Raw genomic sequence first — 20,005 nt, 5'->3', positions numbered from 1 at the left:
GAACCGGTCGGGGGCGAAAAGTAGGATCGAATTTTTCTGCGAGAGAAAGGGTTGGTTGACGTTTCGAGACGTAGATCCTCGAGGAAGAGATGCGACAAAAGCAGAATCTCGTTCGCGTGCCTGCCGACCATTAAGGAGGCCAAGGACCTACGACTAATTTGCACTCGAGGGGGGTAGAAGGGGATCGAAAACAACGCCGCTTCGAGCGCAATTTCCGCTCGATCGAATTCCAATTCCGTTTCTTTTCTTGCCGATTTTCTCTCGTCTCGAAGAGATACGGTTTCGATCGAGCGAAATTAGGAATGAAAGAAGGATCGCGATACGCGATACACGTTGTATTAAATTTTAAATCTCGTCTCGCGTGATATTTCATTCTCCCTTTCCGCCGTGGATTCGCACATCGTCGTAAGGTATAATTAAGACTCGCGAACCGCTCCTCCACCTCGGATGAATTCGACCGATTCGCCGGCAATAAAACGCACGCACAATGGACGGAGATAAGATTGTGGGGAGAGTTGATTGTTGTTTAGAGCGTGGAGCGAGGAAAGCGAGGCTCGATCTTCGTAAATCATGTTGTTGCGCAAACATCGTTAACAGGCTGTCCGAATGATCCGAGGCTCGCGACGTGTACCGAGCCTCCCACGTTACAAGGGAGGGACGACTCGATTAGAGGAAACACAGGGGTCGGTTAATGGCGCTTTCTCGTCCGCGCTTCGAATTTTCTCGTTACACGCGTTCGAGTACGCGTTCGAGGAGTGGTTCTTCCTCCTCCTCCTCTTCTTCTTTTTCTTTTTCTTTCTACGAACGAGGCGGTCCGTCTCTCGAGACGAGACGCGAAACGATGTAAATAATTTCACGCGGGCAAAGAGATGTCGAGCCGAGATATATCCGTTTCGACAAAAATGGTCCAATTTTTTTTTAAGGGTACGGGTATCGAGATATTGAGGGGCTCGCATTGAAAAATAGCCGCGCGGCCCCGTGGATCATAATCGACTCTATAACACGGCATGAAATTGCGAAAACGACGACGACTCCGCTCGGAGCCGATGGAATTTACAGCCGAACGTGTTGACCGGTTCGAACCGAGCGAAACTCCGCCAATCACATCGCTCGTTTCTACCATCGTGAACGGCGACGCGTTATTTTACAGATATTAAATCACGATATCGAAATGAAACGAATCGTCTGTCCACGAGGGAGAAGGCATCGATTTCTCCTTTCCCCTCTTTCATTTTCCTTCGCTCTCTCTTCTTCCACTCCCTCGTCGCGCCTAGCTGCTCGCTCCTCTCCGCAATTTCGCCGGTTTAAACACCGGTTCTTAAACCGCGAGTAGCGACACACCCCTCTTCCTCCTCCTCCTAACGCACTTCCACCCGCCCGCCCTTCTTTCGACAGAGAGAGAGAGAGAGAGAGAGAGAGAGATCGAATTACTTTTATTAGGACGGAACAACGTGTAATTACGGTATATGGCAGTATCGGGCAGAGGCAGTCCCATCCGGTAGTGGAATTACCGCGGTAATTTTAATTTTTTTTTTACACTCCGTGCTACGCGAATAACGATGAAAAGTTTTACTGCTACGTACGCTTAAAATTAGAAAGGAGATATATATGTATATATATATATACACATCTCGGAAAATATTTTCAAAGTTGGAATAAACGATGAAAAGGAAGAGATGGCTCATTTGACAACCTATACTCCCGGCAATGTAATTATCCTTTTACAATCCTTCGTACGTAACTCCATCTCGGTTTTAACATCTCAACCTCAATGAAACCCCTATATCTTCCCAAGACGCGTATATATACGTATATATGTACACACGAAGAGTGTTCTCGTGGAAAAGTGATGATGATGACGGGCTATCGTTTGAAAAAACGCACGCACGCACGCACGCACGCACGCACGCGCTTTAAAAAGACAAACTTGGATATGATGGCGCGACAATTTTTCCCCATTCCCCGTCCATCATAATTCGCGGTGTAATGTTTCCGTGAATTGAGACATCGCGATTCAAGGGAGAGAGGGAGGGGGAAGTTGCTCGAGCGGAAGCGGCGCGCCTCGCCGCCAGTTTTTCCACCCCTCCTCCTCCTCTCTGCACTTCGCCTTTCAGATCCCCCGAAGGGATCTTCGCCTCGCGACCTACCTGCTCGCGATATCTGCACGCCTGTCTCGTTTCCGCGAGTAAAACTTTTAAAACGCGTCGATTATTACGAATATTACGAAAGAGAGGTAATTAATACGATTTCGTCTCCTCGAGAGAGAGAGGGGTTTGTCTGAGGTAAATGAGAACGGGAAGGAAAGGAAAAGGAAAGTGGCACGCGTCGACAGGGAATTGTTTAGGGGAGGGAGGTGTCTCGAATGTGTCTTGGCGTTTCATAAATAATTTATCCGGTTCCGAGCAACCGGTGCAACTGCACCGGTTGGTTAGTTTCGCGGACTAGTTTCTGCGTTTACCGACATTCTCTCTTCCCTCGCCAAGAACCGGATCTATCTCAATGATTCCATGAGGATCGACGAGTGGAAAGGGAAAAAGAAAGAACTTTCACTGGATCGTATGGAAACGTAAACTTCCTATATTTATATACATAACATCGATTCGATTATCCCCCTTTTTGTACAAACGCAGTTATATACTTTTCGATTGCTCGAAAGGGTGAGAGAGTTACAAAATTTCCTTCCCTGAAAGAACTGGATCTCTCTGAATGATTCCAAGAGGATCGAAAATGGAAAAAGAAAGAAAGAATTTTCACTGGATCGTATGGAAATGCTTTTTTTATATAAACGAAATATGTTGTTCGGTTGCTCGAGAGGGTGAGAGAGTTACAAAATTTCCTTCCCTCGCCAAGAATGATTCCAAAAAGATCGACGAGTGGAAAGGAAAAAAAGAAAGAACTTTCACTGGATATGGAAATATAAACTTCCTTACTTATCCTCCTTTTTGCACAAACGATAACACTGATATATACTTTTCGGTTGCTTGAGAGGGTGAAAGAATTACGAAATTTCCTTCCCTGAAAGAACTAGATCTCTCTGAATGATTCCAAGAGGATCGAAAATGGAAAAAGAAAGAAAGAACTTTCACTGGATATGGAAATGTAAACTTCCTTACTTATCCTCCTTTTTGCACAAACGATAACACTGATATATATTTTTCGGTTGCTCGAGAGGGTGAGAGAGTTACGAAATTTCCTTCCCTGAAAGAACTGGATCTCTCTGAATGATTCCAAGAGGATCGAAAATGGAAAAAGAAAGAAAGAACTTTCACTGGATATGGAAATGTAAACTTCCTTACTTATCCCCCTTTTTGCACAAACGATAACGCTGATATATTCTGTTCGGTTGCTCGAGAGGGTGAAAGAGTTACGAAATTTCCTTCCCTCGCCAAGAATCTCCCTGAATGATTCCAAGAGGATTAAAAATGGAAAAAGAAAGAAAAAACTTTCCTATATTCATATATACAAACATCGACTCGATTATCCCCTTTTTGCACAAACGATCACGCAATATGCTGTTCGTATGATTGTTCTAGAGGGTGAGAGAGTTAGGAAATTTATTACGTATCGGGGAATTAATTAACCGGGGAGGGGGAATTAAAAATAGAGGGGAGAAAAATGCGAGGTTATCACGCACATACGCCCCGCAAATTTTATCACCGTGGATCACGAAACGTTGCAAGTATCGCCACCCTCGATCGAATCCTCCATCTGTCTCGTTCCCCATGCGTCCACCAATTTTCCCTTCGCGCTTTTTCGACAGCTGCGCCGTTAAGAAGGGTTGCTCTCTCGCCCCCTCTCGACCACCCGAACGAATTCGATGGAAAAAAAGGGGATAAAAATAATTTTCCCCGCGCGTAAAGAAGGAAAAAAGAGACACAACGGGTGTCGTCTATCCGTCACCGGTTCAGAAAGAACGTGCAAAAGAACGGCCCCCGTTTCAGATATGCAAATATGTTTACCGAGCAGAAACGCTCGCAAGGGTATCGATACACGTGGCTGCAGCGGTTATGTGTTGCGCGGGGTCGACGGGGGCCACCGCGTTATCGCGCGAATCCGTGCACAACTCGGCCCAAGAATTTGCGGGGAAGCCTCGCGTATGCATATGCATGGAGCGGCAGAGAGGGAGGGGAGGCTGGGTGGGAAATAACTGCCAATTAGCGAGAGGAGGAAACGTATCCCGCCTCCGCTCGCTTTCCGCCGGCCGGGACACGAACAGTTTCCTCCAAGAATTTCGACTACCACGATTGTCTTTGGAACGGCAGCCGCTTCGTGGAATTGCACGTTCGATCGTCCGAATTTTTTCCTTCCGTCCTCGAATCGGTGGAATACGCGATTTTGCTGTTCAATTGTATTACAGAGAAGTAGTGGTATAATTATTTTTAGAATACTTTTGTTAATAATTTATCAAACTTCGATCGTCTGAATTTTTTCCTTCGAATCGGTGGAACTTTAATACACAATTTTGCTGTTCATTGTATTACAGGGAAGTAGTGGGATATAATTATTCTTAGAATACTTTTGTTAATAATTTATCAAAGTTCGATCATTTGAATTTTTTCCTTCGAATCGGTGGCAACAATGGAACTTTAATATGCGATTTTGCTGTTCGTTGTATTACAGAGAAGTAATAGGGAGTATAATTATCTTAGAATATTTTCGTTAATAATTTATCAAAGTTCGATCGTCTGAATTTTTTTCTTCCGTCCTTGAATCGGTGGAACTCTAATACGCGATTTTGCTGTTCAATTGTATTACAGAGAAGTAGTGGTATAATTATTCTTAGAATACTTTCGTTAATAATTTATCAAACTTCGATCGTCTGAATTTTTTCCTTCGAATCGGTGGAACTTTAATACGCGATTTTGCTGTTCGTTTACGATATACAGGAAAGTAATAGAAGTATAATTATTTTTAGAATACTTTCGTTAATAATTTATCAAAGTTCGATCATTTGAATTTTTTCCTTCGAATCAGTGGCAATGGTGGAACTTTAATACGCGATTTTGCTGTTCGTTGTATTACAGGGAAATAGGAATATAATTATTCTTAGAATACTTTCGTTAATAATTTATCAAAGTTCGATCATCTGAATTTTTTCCTTCGAATTGGTGGCAACGGTGGAACTTTAATACGCGATTTTGCTGTTGGTTGTACTACGATATATAGGGAAGTAGTGGGATATAATTATTCTTAGAATACTTTCGTTAATAATTTATCAAAGTTCGATCATTTGAATTTTTTCCTTCGAATCAGTGGCAACAATGGAACTTTAATATGCGATTTTGCTGTTCGTTGTATTACAGAGAAGTAATAGGGAGTATAATTATCTTAGAATATTTTCGTTAATAATTTATCAAAGTTCGATCGTCTGAATTTTTTTCTTCCGTCCTTGAATCGGTGGAACTTTAATACGCGATTTTGCTGTTCAATTGTATTACAGAGAAGTAGTGGTATAATTATTCTTAGAATACTTTCGTTAATAATTTATCAAACTTCGATCGTCTGAATTTTTTCCTTCGAATCGGTGGCAACAATGGAACTTTAATACGCGATTTTGCTGTTCATTGTATTACAGGGAAGTAGTGGGATATAATTATTTTTAGAATACTTTCGTTAATAATTTATCAAAGTGCCATGGAATAATTTATTCGAGGCCTCGAATAATCTTTCCTTCTTTCGTTGCGCACACGTGTAAATCGAAAAATTGAAAATTTCGAGTAAAATTATTTATTCTAAATAGATTCTTCTACGAAAGACAATATACAATGCAATACATACACATATACGTACATATTCTTTACATTTATTTTACATTTTCAACCGTGTCAACGACGAGATATTTCCAATTTATCAATATCCTCGTTCTACGTATCTAACGACAATACAAGTTCATCTTTGCGCAAATATATTCTCGAGATCGGTTTATTCGCTAGATGAAGAAGGAAAGGAAGAAAAAGAAGAGCGAGTTGGTTATTATGCGTATTCGCGCATCGAAGGGTTTCGTGGATGATCGGCCTCGCGAGATGAATTCGCGGGCAAGAAACGCCATTAGCCGCGGCGGAGAAATTTATCTTGCTCGCGGCGGGGACAGAGTCGCGCGCGGAACTCGGAGGGGGATCGGCTCGATTACTTAGTCGCGTTATTATCACCACTTTATCATCGTCAAAGGGCGTTGAGACATTTCGACCGCCTTCAGAACTCTCTCTTTCTCTCTCTCCTTCCCTTTCCTTTAATTGCCTTTTTCCCTTTCTTTTTTAATTTCCTTTGCGAAAGAAATTTCCTCCCTCCTTTTTTCTACCTCGCCATCCAATACTTTTTTTCTTTCGTCTACAATTAACTATTCGCATAAGAATTGTGGAATTAATTTGAAATCCGAAATGGAAGAATTCGGAGATAAAGAAATTTCCTCTCCTCGCTTTCCGCGGCGGGCGAAACGAATACGATTCGAGACGAAGGAGAAGGAGACACACGTTCGTGATCACGTTCGCAGGATTTAATCGTCCGTGGATAAATCGTGGCGGCTTCTTAATTAGCGAATCCGGTGTTGGCGCATGGCCTGTGGAAGCGCGAGATCCGGTGGAAGAGGAAAAGGATACGAGGAAGAAACACACCGCGGCGGCGGCGGCGGCTCATGCATTATGCATGGCACCGGAATACGGCCGGCACTGGACGCCGGCCTAGGAAACGTTTGCTTGCTACTACACGCCACCGGTACCTGCGTTTATAGAAGTACGCAAATTGGTTGCAACCGTCTCGGTGTCGCGGTCGTCAACTCGCTTTCGATTCCATGCATCGTTACGTAAATAAGTGTATAAATTGTATCATACTCCCTCCGTTAAAAAATATCTCATATATATTTGAAAGAAAATTTTAAATCGGATCCAGAGTTTCGAAAGCAATCAATACTGATTATATTATATTTCTTTCGTCTGAAAATATCCTATATATTTGAAATAAAATTTTAAATCAGATATAGAGTTTCGAAAGCAATCAATACTGATTATATTATACTCCCTTCGTCCAAAAATATCCTATATTTGAAAGAAAATTTTAAATCAAATCCAGAGTTTTGAAAGCAATCAATACTGATTATACAATATTCCTTTCGTCCAAAAATATCTTATATATTTGAAAGAAAATTTTAAATCGGATCCAGAGTTTCGAAAGCAATCAATATTGATTATATTATACTCCCTTCGTCCGAAAATATTTTATATATTTGAAATAAAATTTTCAGATCTAGAGTTTCGAAAGCAAGCAATACTGATTATATTATACGCCCTTCGTCCAAAAATATCCTATATTTGAAAGAAAATTTTAAATCAAATCCAGAGTTTTGAAAGCAATCAATACTGATTATACAATATTTCCTTCGTCCAAAAATATCTTATATATTTGAAAGAAAATTTTAAATCGGATCCAGAGTTTCGAAAGCAATCAATACTGATTATACAATATTTCCTTCGTCCGAAAATACGCTATATATTTGAAAGAAAATTTTAGATCAAGATCAAGATTTATAAAAGAAAATTTTAGACAATTTTAGATAGAGTTTCGAAAGCAATATTGATTATATTATACTTTCTTCGTTCAAAAATATCTTATATATTTGAAAGAAAATTTTAAATCAGATATAGAGTTTCGAAAGCAATCAATACTGATTATATTATACTCCCTTCGTCCAAAAATATCCTATATTTGAAAAAAAATTTTAAATCAAATCCAGAGTTTTGAAAGTAATCAATACTGATTATACAATATTTCCTTCGTCCAAAAATATCTTATATATTTGAAAGAAAATTTTAAATCGGATCCAGAGTTTCGAAAGCAATCAATATTGATTATATTATACTCCCTTCGTCCGAAAATATTTTATATATTTGAAATAAAATTTTCAGATCTAGAGTTTCGAAAGCAAGCAATACTGATTATATTATACGCCCTTCGTCCAAAAATATCCTATATTTGAAAGAAAATTTTAAATCAAATCCAGAGTTTTGAAAGCAATCAATACTGATTATACAATATTTCCTTCGTCCAAAAATATCTTATATATTTGAAAGAAAATTTTAAATCGGATCCAGAGTTTCGAAAGCAATCAATATTGATTATATTATACTCCCTTCGTCCGAAAATATTTTATATATTTGAAATAAAATTTTCAGATCTAGAGTTTCGAAAGCAAGCAATACTGATTATATTATTCGCCCTTCGTCTGAAAATATGCTATACATTTGGAAGAAAATTTTAGATCAAGATCAAGATTTATAAAAGAAAATTTTAGGCAATTTTAGATATAGAGTTTCGAAAGCAATATTGATTATATTATACTCTCTTCGTCCGAAAATATCCTATATATTTGAAAGAAAATTTTAAATCAGATATAGAGTTTCGAAAGCAATCAATATTGATTATATCATACTTCCTTCATTAAAAAATATCTTATATATTTGAAAGAAAATTTTAAATCAGATATAGAGTTTCGAAAGCAATCAATACTGATTATATTATACTCCCTTCGTCCAAAAATATCCTATATTTGAAAAAAAATTTTAAATCAAATCCAGAGTTTTGAAAGTAATCAATACTGATTATACAATATTTCCTTCGTCCAAAAATATCTTATATATTTGAAAGAAAATTTTAAATCGGATCCAGAGTTTCGAAAGCAATCAATATTGATTATATTATACTCCCTTCGTCCGAAAATATTTTATATATTTGAAATAAAATTTTCAGATCTAGAGTTTCGAAAGCAAGCAATACTGATTATATTATACGCCCTTCGTCCAAAAATATCCTATATTTGAAAGAAAATTTTAAATCAAATCCAGAGTTTTGAAAGCAATCAATACTGATTATACAATATTTCCTTCGTCCAAAAATATCTTATATATTTGAAAGAAAATTTTAAATCGGATCCAGAGTTTCGAAAGCAATCAATATTGATTATATTATACTCCCTTCGTCCGAAAATATTTTATATATTTGAAATAAAATTTTCAGATCTAGAGTTTCGAAAGCAAGCAATACTGATTATATTATTCGCCCTTCGTCTGAAAATATGCTATACATTTGGAAGAAAATTTTAGATCAAGATCAAGATTTATAAAAGAAAATTTTAGGCAATTTTAGATATAGAGTTTCGAAAGCAATATTGATTATATTATACTCTCTTCGTCCGAAAATATCCTATATATTTGAAAGAAAATTTTAAATCAGATATAGAGTTTCGAAAGCAATCAATATTGATTATATCATACTTCCTTCATTAAAAAATATCTTATATATTTGAAAGAAAATTTTAAATCAGATCTAGAGTTTCGAAAGCAAGCAATACTGATTATATTATATGCCCTTCGTCCGAAAATATCCTATATATACATTTGAAAGAAAATTTTAGATCAAGATCTACATTTGAAAGAAATTTTGGATTAATTTTAGATCTAGAGTTTCGAAAGCAATCAATACTGATTATATTATATTTAGATCAAGATCTACATTTGAAAGAATGTAAAAATTTGGATCAATTTTAGATCTAGAGTTTCGAAAGCAATCAATACTGATTATATACTTATATTGGTATAATATTTACATTGATAGCTAAATAACCTAACCGTATTTGTTTTCGAATTAAGTTAAAGATTACGAAAAATAGTCACCGCTGTAATTTCAATGAATTAATACAAGAACATGGTAACTTGGCAACTCTATTACATAGAATAAGAGAAACAAGGAATTGGAACACGAGGTTATTGATAAACTTGCAAAGTTGCTCTGATAAAGATATCATTGCTGCAGGTTTTACCAATGATTGGAATATTTAATTTAAGTCGCAATCACCAAACCTGTCCCGATTTAAACGTTTTTTTTAACTCTATTCAATCGCTGTAATTCGAAACCAAATATAATCGATCGAACGTGTTCAAGATGCATTTGATAAGTTTGTATTTAATTATATCGTGATAATAGAATTAATATTTTAGTTTCATTCCATCTTTCTGTATATATCATATTTTCGAACGGAGGAAATAAATTGTTAATCGTCACGGAGATCAAAATTCGCGTTCCTTGTTTCTTTCGAGAAATGTTTAATCAATCTTGGAACAAGTCTCTTTCTCTCTCCTCCGATTTACACCGATTACAAAATTTTCACGCAACATGAACAGTCTTTTTTTCTTCTCAAGAATACGGGCGACTCTCTCTCCATCGTTTCCTTAATTGCACACACACCCACGCACGAGTTGAAACTCGACAAATTCACACGAGAATCCATCTCGTTAGCTCGACTCGAACGAGAAACCTGGATATATAATTGCTTGTATCGATCGAATATTCAACAACGTGTAACTGCAATTTCTACAACAATTGTAAGCAACGAAATAATAAATTGTATCGAAAGAGACGAAGAAGAAAACGCAAGAAGAAAATATTCCCGTTTAACCGTGCGCAGAGTTTCTCGAGGTGGAACGAAAGAAACGATAAGGTCGCGACACGAGCTCTTTGCGAAATGACGATGACCAACGTAAATCCCCCGTAATCAGATCGGCGTCGAGACATTAACGCATTGTTACCGGCCGGCGAACGAGTCCGAGTTTCGCTCCGTTTGATATGCATCATCTGCCGTTGCCACCACGAGTGTACATATATACATACATACATATATATATATATACGTGTATATGCGCGTATCGATCGAAGCATCGCGGAAATTCCAGCACGGTGAATGCAGAAACGCGTGAAATGGAAACGCATTGTTTCTCGTGCATTCGAGAACACACTCTCTCCTTAAACGTACTCATAACTTCCCACGTCGTAGCCAGAGATTATTCTCACACGAATCGTTCGACCTCGAATCGACGGGTTGAATGAGGGGATATTTTACGGAATTAATCGTCCTCTTAAAGGACCCCAGGAGGAGGCTGATTGTGATAAATGTTCCGGAAACGATGGAACGTTCGTTAAAAACTCGTTAAGACCTCGTTCAACTTTTCATTCGTTACGCGATCCGCAACCGAAATTCGTGTTAACTCGAAACACGGAGAAATTCGAAATCCGAAATCCTTCCTCTTTGAAATTACTCTCGGGTGGTCTCCTCTCTCGTCAATCCCGCGAATTATCCACTGGAAATGAACGGAACGGCTATTTTACCGGATCCATTGGGATTCCAAACGCGTTAATTTAGAAGCGTAACGATTCCACGCTCGGAAACGAACCACGAACTTGGAGGAGCGATGATTTCGAAGCGCAGCCTCGACGAAACGGTTTACGAGCGCGATGATGTATAAATATCCCGCGCGTTAACCGGTGGTGGTGGCGGCGTTTTCCTCGACACCGTGGCGTAAATACGAGTCGGTCGAGGGAAGAGGAAAGCGGAGCAAGCATTCCTTTCCGCCTCGTTCTCGCGAAAACAGCCCTTGGCCCGACTTAACTCGAGTCAAGTGCGAGCCCAAGTGCCCTCGCTCTCGAGTTAATCGATCCTCGGAACGGATTTCACCTTCGCCTCTCGAAACGGGGCGCGAGATTACTTCTCTCCCGGGATTAAGTGGAAAGATTAAGTTTCGTTCGTGAGAATTTAAAGGAAGAATAAAAATTCAACGAGCTTCCATTTATATCGCGAAAAATATCGACAACTCTTTAAAACGATCGAATTATCTTTCTATTCGATTGAACAGTGCATTGAAAGTAACGCGGTTTGATCCATCGATTTCCTCTTGAATCAAAGTTCTCGAGAGGAAGGAAGATAACCGGCTGCGAGACGAATTATTTGGAGAAAGATGGGGACAGAGATCGAGCTTTCCACGACCGATTACCGATTTTCACGCACGTTTATCCCCGACGATCGGCGGCCAATGGCCGGCCAGCTGATGCACAGGGCCCCGTCAGCTGGAACGCCAGCGTGCGGAGAACAGGGCAGACGCCGATTCCGGTTTAATTTTCTACGAGTATCGATTTCGCGCTGAATCTATTCCGTTTCGAAAACCTTCGAATTAACTATCTTTTTCTCTTTTTCTAAATTCCAAGTTAATTATTATTTTTCAGCGACACTTTCGACTTATCCTCGAAAGTTGGAATCAGTTAAGAAAGGAAAAACGACGTATCTGAAATAATTATACATGGAAAAAATCCGCGTGGAATGGAGAACTATCTTTCAGCGACATTTTCGACGCTTATCCTCGAAAGTTGGAATCGATTAAGAAAGAAAGAACGACGTATCTGAAATAATTATACATGGAAAAAGTCCGCGTGGAATGGAGAACTATTTTTCAGCGACACTTTCGACTTATCCTTGAAAGTTGGAATCGGTTAAGAAAGGAAGAACGACGGATCTGAAATAATTATACATGGAAAGAGTCCGCGTGGAATGGAGAACTATTTTTGCAACTATTTTTCAGCGACACTTTCGACGCTTATCCTCGAAAGGAATCGGTTAAGAAAGGAAGAACGACGTATCTGAAATAATTATACATGGAAAGAGTCCGCGTGGAATGAAGAACTATTTTTGCAACTATTTTTCAGCGACACTTTCGACGCTTATCCTCGAAAGTTGGAATCGGGAAAAAGGAAAAGAAAGGAAGAACGACGTATCTGAAATAATTATACATGGAAAGAGTCCGCGTGGAAAGGAGAACTATTTTTGCAACTATTTTTCAGCGACACTTTCGACTTATCCTCGAAAGTTGGAATCGGTTAAGAAAGGAAGAACGACGTATCTGAAATAATTATACATGGAAAGAGTCCGCGTGGAATGGAGAACTATTTTTCAGCGACACTTTCGACTTATCCTTGAAAGTTGGAATCGGTTAAGAAAGGAACGATATATCTGAAATAATTATACATGGAAAAAGTCCGCGTGGAATGAAGAAGAAGGATATAAAAGAAATAAGGAGGAAGAAAGGAAAGGAGGAACGGCGTGCGATTCCTTGGAATCACGCGATATCCCTAAATGACGGGTGGACGAAATATGGTGGGCCGATATAATTCGCGGCTCGGTTCCATTGAGACATCCAGCGCGAGAGAAAGAGAGATAGAGGCATTGATCCAGAGATGAAGATGTCCGGTTGCTTAACGAGAGAGATGAATAGGTGGGTTCGTTCGAGGGAACCGCAGAGAGAGAGAGGGGGGAGGGTTCGACGAAAGCGGGCTCACGAAAAACGTGTGGAGCAGGGAACACGCGAACGGCAAAATTTAACAACCGGTTAAACTTGGACGATAACCTCTCCAATTATTTCCTTCGACGACCGGATTAACGTCGGATTAATCTCGATTAATCCGTGGTATTCGTTAAAATTTAATTTTCTCCGAGTGGAATCGGTAGGCAAATTGGGAGGGGAGTCGCGATGCCCCCGAAGGCGCGACCGCTTTTAATGGAGACGTCGAGGAGGGAGAAGAGGAAAAAGAGAGTGGACGGAACAGGAGGAGGGAGAAGAAGGAGGGGAGAAGAATAAGAGGCCGATCGCTTTGGGCGAAAGGACCCGTGGTCGTTTTCCCAACCGAGGTAAGGAAGAAGAGGATGAAAGGGGCCGCCGCGTCTCGGTCCAGCAGGGAATGTAAAAAAGGGGGATGGCGGGGAGCCGATTCGTAGGTAATTCGTTTCTCCTTTTCGAACCTGTATTTAGCCTTGCGCGCCGCCTATATATTTCTGCCCCCCCTTCACTCTTCTCTTCTTTCTCCGTGTACGCGCGAACAAACATTCGGGGAGCTCGATCGATCGTAGCAATTATATTTCGATATATATCGTTTTCATATAGTTTTGGATTCAGTGAAAATCGATTGTTTCTAGTCTCTTGTTTCGAACCCTCCTTTTCTTTTTTTTTTGGAGAAGAGTGGAAGAGGAATCTAGAAATATCGAGAGCAGCTGTGGTCCCATCCCCTGTAAACATTTACGATTCAACGTGTTAAAATCTTTAAACTCGAAAATTAAAAAATCGTTGCACACCCGTTTAAAACCCGGTGTGTTAAGGGAAGAAGGGTGGAGGAGAAGGAGAAAAAAAATAGTAAATACACACGGTCCCTTTCGTCACATCTTTTTCACGCTATTTCGTCCCAGCAAAGAAACCAGTAGTTTTATTCCCCGTAATAAACAAACTGGTTGGAAATGAAATAATCACCGTGAACGCGACAAGGCCCCCTCCTCCTCCTCCCGACGAGCGCCGAATTCCGCCCGGCCAATTATATTCCCCGCGCCTGAAACATCGGTGGAAGCATCGTAACGACAACCTCTTCCCCGCTGGGGAAACGGGGGCTTAAAAGCCGCCCGTAAATGGAACGGACGGCGACGGGTCGCGCTTTTAAAAACCCTTGGTGGAGAAAAAGAAACACATGCTATTGGCGAGCCCTCCTTAATTAGCGTTATCAACGCTCTCGAGCACTCGACTTTCACTGGATGTACGATACACGGGGTGTCTCGTGGAAATTCGTCAAAGATTGTAAAGGGATTTCGAGATTACTTTTGGCGCGTATATAGAAAAAGGAACACATATTGGCGATCCTTAGCACTCGATGTACGATACTAGGGATGTACTAGATGTACGATATATAAGGTGTTCCATGGAAATTCGTCAGATTGTAAAGGGATTTCGAGATTACCTTTGGCGCATACATAGAAAAAGAAACAGATGCTATTAATCCCTTTAAGTAGCGTTATCAACGCTCAAGCACTCGATATACGATACACTGGATGTACGATACACGGGGTGTCCCATGGAAATTCGTCAGATTTCGAGATTACTTTTGACGCATATATAAAAAAAGGAACAGATGCTATTGGCAATCCAATATCTCTCCCTTAGCGTTATCAACGCTCGAGCACTCGATTTCCACTGGATGTCATATACATAAGATAAGATACACAAAGTGTCCTGTGGAAATTCATCAGATTGTAAAGGGATTTCGAGATTACTTTTGGCGCGTATATAGAAAAAGAAACAGATGCTATTGACGATCTAATTAGCGTTATCAACGCTCTCGAGCACTCGACTTTCACTGGATGTACGATACACAGGGTGTCCCGTGGAAATTCGTCACAGACGATTGTAAAGGGATTTCGAGATTACTTTTGGCGTTATCAACGCTCGAGCACTCGACTTCCACTGGATGTCATATACATAAGATACACAAAGTGTTCTGTGGAAATTCGTCAGAATCGATTGTAAAGGGATTTCGAGGTTACCTTTGGCGCGTGTATAGAAAAAGGAACAGATGCTATTGACGATCTAATTAGCGTTATCAACGCTCGAGCACTCGATGTACGATACACTGATGTACAGGGTGTCCTGTGGAAATTCGTCAGAGATTGTAAAGGGATTTCGAGGTTACCTTTGGCGCGTGTATAGAAAAAGGAACAGATGCTATTGACGATCTAATTAGCGTTATCAACGCTCTCGAGCATTCGATATACGATATACTGATGTACAGGGTGTCCTGTGGAAATTCATCAGAGATTGTAAAGGGATTTCGAAATTACCTTTGGCGCGTATTTATATATATATAGAGAGAGCTCGTTGATGGTCCTCGAGAAGAGTTTGGGGAGGAATCCTGCGCGGGTAATGGCCGGCCGTAAAAGCGGCGTAAAGCGGCGGTTGCCCACCTCGTGACCGCCCCCTTTTCCCGCGAACGCGCGCGTAAACGCTGGAAATTATCGTTTCCAGGCCCCCGGTTAAATCCTGGCCACGAAGGGCCGAGTGGTTCGAGGCTCGCGTCGTTCGCAACGGTTCACCGCGCGGCCAAAACGCGCTGCTTCTATCCGTTTCTGTGAGCTTTGGCATACGAGAGAGAGAGGGAGAGCTCGGGGCGGCGAGGCGAGATCGGTTCGCACGATCTCCGGTTAGAACGCGATAAATATTCCATTACGAACGCGTTCTGGATAATATTATGTTAATTGGGTTGTAGGGCGCGCTTCGTGTCGAGGCTCGCGGGCTAATTGTCGTCCCCCTGCGGTGCGCGGTGCCCCGAATCCCTGGAGAATCGGGTGGAGGAGGGATTACACGATGATTAAACGAGCGCGGCCAAGTTAACCGATCGAGTTAACGCGCCGAATCCGGTTCCCTCGTTTACCGGCGCTACGATTTTATCATTCCGTTTTTTTCCGATCGATTAAGTTTCCAGATATTATACGCTTTTGCCAAACTCGTATCCCTCCCTAAATATTCATAAACTTATTTTTGATGAAGAGCGCTCTTTCTATTTTATCGTCACACGAGTTTACCTTCTTTTCAATCCAACGTGAAAGAAAACTTTTCAATTGAGAAATGAGAAAAATTTCGTTTTTTTCGATCCGAGGATTAAGTTTCCAGATATTTATACCAAACTTGTACCCCTCCCTATTACTTCTGACGAAGAGCGCTCTTTCTATTTTATCGTCACACTTCTTTCCAATTTAAGGTGAAAGAAAATTTTCCAATTGAGAAACGAGAAAAATTTCTTTTTTTTCGATCCGGGGATTAAGTTTCCAGATATTACGCTTTTGCCAAACTCACACCCCTCCCTATTCGTAAACTTACTTCTGATGAAGAGTGCTCTTTCTATTTTATCGTCACAGTTTATCTTCTTTCAAAATCGAAGGTGAAAGAAAATTTCCCAATTGAGAAACGAGAAAAATTTCGTTTTTTTCGATTTGGGGATTAAGTTTCCAGATATTATGCTTTTGCCAAACTCGTACCCTTTCCTATTCGTAAACGAAAACTTATTTCTCTCTGATGAAGAGCGCTCTTTCTATTTTATCGTCACACTTCTTTCCAATTTAAGATGAAAGAAAATTTTCCAATTGAGAAACGAGGAAAATTTTTTCGATCCAGGGATTAAGTTTCCAGATATTACGCTTTTGCCAAACTCGTATCCCTCCCTAAATATTCATAAACTTACTTCTGATGAAGAGCGCTCTTTCTATTTTATCGTCACACGAGTTTACCTTCTTTCCAATCCAACGCGAAAGAAAGAAAATTTCCCAATCGAGAAAAATGAGGCACGATAAATTAACGAAACGAAGCAAACGGGAATGGAAGGTAACTATTCCATTCCGAGGAGCAAGCGACTTCCGCGTGCATCTTCCGCGAACCACGAACCAACAAACGGCCGACGAGTTACGCGTTTAAACGTTGCATTCCTTGGGTATGGACGTAGAAGGAAACGTCTCTCTGGCCGGGAGGGGAGGTCCCTCTCTCCCTCCCTCTCTCCGTTGGAGACACGTCGATGGCTCGAGCAGATAGATCCACGGGGGATTCCTAATTTCCATGCAAATCAGCCAATTTATTTGGCAGGCCGGTTTGGAACGATTAGGCTAATGCGAACCTTCCCCCTTCCCCCTCATCGCTCGTAAAACCCGTGTTCCCCGATTTTAATTTCGCGGCTCCTTCGTCTCGACGACGGATATCGTCACGCACACGTTCAATTCGAGGCGACTGTTTGCGGAATCCGGGGCGCGGATTTGGTCGGCCCATTGTTCACGGCAGGATTAGACGGAGGATTGTATCGGCAGCTCGGACGCCCACGCGAGGCGTGCATTCTCGAGGAGGAGGCAGCCGCGCGCGAAGTGAGGAAACGTCGTCGTCGTCGTCGTCGGCCGGCCGGCTGGAACAATGGACGGCGCGCGGTGATATTCTTAAATCAAGAGTCGCCGATTAACGATACCCCCGCGGCCCCGTTATAGAAAAACATGCCGCGCCGGCACGCAAACCCTGCTCGCCGCCCTCCTCGCCTCCCGTTCCCCCTCCCAACCCCTAACACAGCCCCGCAAGTTCAAGGACTCGGAGCGACGCGAGCCAGCGATGCAACCATCGATCCACCATTTTTCTCTTCTTCTCCGCGGAGAAAACTTTTCTATTTATCCCTTTTCTATTTATCGTATGTATAAATATACCCACGCAAGTTTTCGTGAGAAAATTGTATCGCCGTTGTACAGTAAAGGAAAGGATCGAGATTATGTATACTATAACCAAGGAGAAAACTTTACTCCTTTTTCTATTCCCTATTTATCATATGTATATAAATACGCGCGATACGTTTCCTTGAGAAACAAGAAAATTGTATCGATCGAAATAATGTATACTACGTGTTGATACTATAACAATCTATCGATCCAACTTGATATTATTACTTTGCATCGATCCACCATTTTTCTCTCGGCAGAGAAACTTTTCTCCTTTTTCTATTTCCTATTTATAATAAAGGAGACGATTGAAATTATGTATACTATACGTATTGACACTATAACCAATATCGATCCAAGTCGATATTGTTAACGATAGTAATTTGCATCGATCCATTTTTCTCTCGGCAGAGTAAACTTTTCTCCTTTTTCTATTCATCATATATATAAATACGTTTCCGTGAGAAATAAGAAAATTCTATCGCCGTTATATAATAAAGGAAACAAAATTATGTATACTACATGTTGACACTATATATAACCAATCTATCGATCCAAGTCGATATTGTTAACGATAGTAATTACTTTGCATCGATCCACCATTTTTCTCTCGGCAGAGTAAACTTTACTCCTTCTTCTATTCCCTATTTATCATATATATAAATACATTTCCGTGAGAAATAAGAAAATTGTATCGCCATTATATAATAAAGGAAACGAAATTATGTATACTACGTATTGACACTATATATAATCTATCGATCCAAGTCGATATTGTTAACGATTACTTGTACAAGTAATTATTTTGCATCGATCCACCATTTTTCTCTCAGCAGAGTAAACTTTACTCCTTCTTCTATTCCCTATTTATCATATGTATATAAATACGCACGATATATTTCCTTGAGAAACAAGAAAATTGTATCGACCGAAATTATGTATACTACGTGTTGACACTATAACCAATCCATCGATCCAACTCGACATTATTACCAATATTAATTATTCGTGTCTGAATATCCGTAGAAACAGGTGATTCTCGAATAATTCTCTCTCCAGGAAACCTAACTAATATCTAACCTTAAAACTAATAGACACATAAATACGAAGTACCAAGAGAATCGATTGGAAGGGGAATAAAAGGAGGGAGGGAAAATTCGGAAGTCGAAGAGCCGAATGCAGTTGGAGGGATTTCACGGCCCATGAATATTTATATATTAGTTACCAGTTAATCTAGTTGCTCGAGGAGGCCGACAAAGTTCCGAATCATTATGTCCGGCCCACGCATTCTTACCGCGGCGGTCGAGAGGAAGGCCCAGCTTCGTCCCAGCTTCTCTTTTTCATCGTGCCTCCTTTCCCTCCCTCTCTCTCTCTCTCTCTCTCTGTTCGAGAGGAGGCGGCTTTCTTCTTCAACGATGAAGAAAGAGCGATGGCCGGTTCCCTCGGCTTGGACGAGGAGGGAACGATCGATAGAGAAAGAGAGAGAGAGAGAGAGAGAGGGTATACGCCGGCTGCACCGGCGGTCGAGGTGGTCCAAGCTCTGCTGGTGGCCTGCTCTCGCACTTACACACTCGATCGCACATTCGATCTTGGGTCGCGAGGCATCGCAGACGACCTCGGATCCTACGTCACCGGCTACGTGGAAAGGGACGGCGGTCGACTAGTCCACGAAACGGGGAACTGGATCGACCGGGAGAAAGAGAGTTTTGGTACATCTTTCTCTATATATATATATATTTTTTCAAAAATTTACTTTACTCGTGTTTCGATTAATCGAATGTTTCGTTTGCGATTGGTTCACGAAACGGGGAACTGGATCGATCAGGAGAGAGAAGATTTTGGTACATCTTTATCGATCGATATTTTTTTAAAAATCTATTTTACTTTCACTCATGTTCGATTAGTCGAGAGTTTTGTCCAAGATTGGTTCACAAAACTTAAAAAATCTACTTTACTTTGCACTCGTATTAAATTTTGTCCGCGATTGATTTATGAAACGAGAAATTAAATCGATCAGGAGAGAGAGAGAGAGAGAGTTTTGGTAGCTAGATATTTCTCTATCGATATTTTTTCAAAAATCTATTTTACTTTCACCCGAGTTTGATTAATCGAGTATTTCGTCCGCGATTGGTTCACAAA

General features: G+C 40.6%; 3 protein-coding genes across 5 annotated transcripts in view; 1 reads left to right on the top strand and 2 right to left on the bottom strand.

The window, feature by feature from the left end:
• LOC725408 (TSC22 domain family protein 1) overlaps window positions 1-20,005 on the top strand; it is a 76,946-nt gene that overhangs the window by 7,088 nt on the left and 49,853 nt on the right. The gene's annotated exons all lie outside the window — the stretch shown is intronic.
• LOC725482 (L-lactate dehydrogenase A-like 6A) overlaps window positions 1-20,005 on the bottom strand; it is a 119,979-nt gene that overhangs the window by 57,287 nt on the left and 42,687 nt on the right. The window lies entirely within an intron of this gene.
• LOC107964730 overlaps window positions 1-20,005 on the bottom strand; it is a 51,682-nt gene that overhangs the window by 13,378 nt on the left and 18,299 nt on the right. The window lies entirely within an intron of this gene.

This window comes from Apis mellifera, linkage group LG7, assembly GCF_003254395.2.
Source record: "Apis mellifera strain DH4 linkage group LG7, Amel_HAv3.1, whole genome shotgun sequence".
Lineage (NCBI taxonomy): Eukaryota > Metazoa > Arthropoda > Insecta > Hymenoptera > Apidae > Apis > Apis mellifera.
Note: the sequence above shows the minus strand (reverse complement) of the source record. Positions and strands in the feature narration are given on the sequence as shown.